Source organism: Trichomycterus rosablanca, chromosome 3 (assembly GCF_030014385.1).
Source record: "Trichomycterus rosablanca isolate fTriRos1 chromosome 3, fTriRos1.hap1, whole genome shotgun sequence".
In the NCBI taxonomy this organism is placed as follows: domain Eukaryota; kingdom Metazoa; phylum Chordata; class Actinopteri; order Siluriformes; family Trichomycteridae; genus Trichomycterus; species Trichomycterus rosablanca.
This window is the reverse complement of record NC_085990.1, coordinates 47,081,524-47,083,798: the sequence shown is the minus strand read 5'-3', so window position 1 is coordinate 47,083,798 and position 2,275 is coordinate 47,081,524.

Here is a 2,275-nt window from a genome sequence, read left to right as displayed (position 1 = left end):
CTATTAGACACTCCTACCTAGTTGGTCCACCTTGTAGATGTAAAGTCAGAGACGATCACTCAGCTATTGCTGCTGTTTGAGTTGGTCATCTTTGAGATCTTTATCAGTGGTCACAGGACGCTGCCCATGAGGTGCTGTTGGCTGGATATTTTTGGTTGGTGGACTATTCTCAGTCCCGCAGTGACAGTGAGGTGTTTAAAAACTCCATCAGCATTGCTGTGTCTTATCCACTAATACCAGCACAACACACACTAACACACCACCACCATGTCAGTGTCACTGCAGTGCTGAGAATGATACACCACCACCATGTCAGTGTCACTGCAGTGCTGAGAATGATCCACCACCTAAATAATACCTACTCTGTAGTGGTCCTGTGAGAGTCCTGACCATTGAAGAACAGCATGAAAGGGGGCTAACAAAGCATGCAGAAAAACAGATGGACTACAGTCAGTAATTGTAGAACTACAAAGTGCTTCAATATGGTAAGTGGAGCTGATAAAATGGACAGTGAGTGTAGCAACAAGGAGGTGGTTTTAATGTTATGGCTGATCGGTGTATGATCATGACTGTCAAACAACCGACTAACTGATAGCACCGCAGGAATTTTACATGCAAGGACTAATATAGAAATAAAAATACACTTGCCCTTTTTCCCATTTTTTTCAGTCGAGTCTGTGATCGTTGGTATTGAGACAGGCTGTTTGGAGTTTTTCTGGTATTTATTAAGCCAGTCAAATTTTGGGGCAGCTGGATACTGCTCACAAACATCTAAAGAAAAAAGAAAAACAAGTATTTAAGTAGATGAGCATTTACATTTTATGTAACAGGTCCAGCTGGGCCCATTTACAGAATATTGCTTCATCTGCCATGCTGATTATGTCCTCCAAATGGGGCACTTGCCCTTGTTGAGCACTACTTCACTTCAGGTAGAAGAGTTTCTATATATCACGGTTTCTCTCTCACAGATTTGCCAGCTACTCTGTTTGGTAACCTGCTGTTTTTCTGGAACCGTGATGCTGGGCTCAGTCTGGCCTGTTTTTTTTTGTGCATGTGAGGCCAGCACACTTTGATCTCTTTCTGAGAACTCACCCGGTGTTGCGTAACATTTCAGGCATCATGATGTAACTGCCCTGGATGAGCGAGCTGTCCCAGAGGCACTTTTTTCCAGAGCGGATCTCACATGTAAATCCAAGTTGGTTGGTAGTGTTGAGGAGACACTAGTGTATCTTTCCTCTTTTTTTCTCGAGAATTAAGCCGTCACAGAGGGCCAGAGCAGCCTGTCATACAGTTCTCAATTCTTTGCTATCTCTATTCTATCTATACTCTTTCTCTGTTGATGTTTTCGTGCTGCAGATGTTTTTGTGTCTTTCATTTCTTACTCTGTTTTATTACTTTGGTAGGAGTGTCTAATAGAGTGGACACAGTATTTAAAAGCTCGAGCAGCGCTGCTGTGTCTTATCCACTCATACCAGCACAACACACACTAACACACAACCACCATGTCAGTGTCACTGCAGTGCTGAGAATGATCCACCACCCAAATAATACCTGCTCTGTGGTGGCCCTGTGGGGGTCCTGACCATTGAAGAACAGGGTGAACAAGAAGAAACAAGGAGGTGGTTTTAATATTATGGCTGATCTGTGTATATGCTTAGAGGTAATAAATATAACGGTACAGGTTGTTCTTGTCAGTAGCAGCCTGTCATACAGTTCTCAATTCTTTACTATCTCTATTCTATCCACTTTCTCTGTTGATGTTGACATGCTGCAGATGTTTTTGTGTCTTATATTTGTTACTCTGTTTCATTACTTTGGCCACATCCAGGGTGTTACTGTGTGCCTTGCGTCCACTGAAAAGCTGGGATAGGCTCCAGCATCTCCCCAACCCCCCACCCCCACGACCCTAATTGGATAAGCGGTTAAGAAAGTGAGTTTCATTACTTTGGCCATTGCATTTATTTGCGTCTAGTGGCTTTTTAGAAACAGTATTGTTCTACCTTGGTTTCAATATCCTGCACTTGTATTAATTTTAAATTCTTACAGTTGTGGGGTCTGATCTAATACGAAAATTCTATTATTTTCCAAAACAAGAAGCTGCATGCAAAACTAGTCAGTGCCCTGAATGTATGCCATCTATCTTCAGAACACTGATAATCGACTTCTTACATACCAGAAATAAAACCAGTAAAAAACAATACTGATAAAGCTACAGTATGTAAACCATTCTGAGTGATAACATCAAGAAAAGATTCTACAGTGTAGATACTTTTTC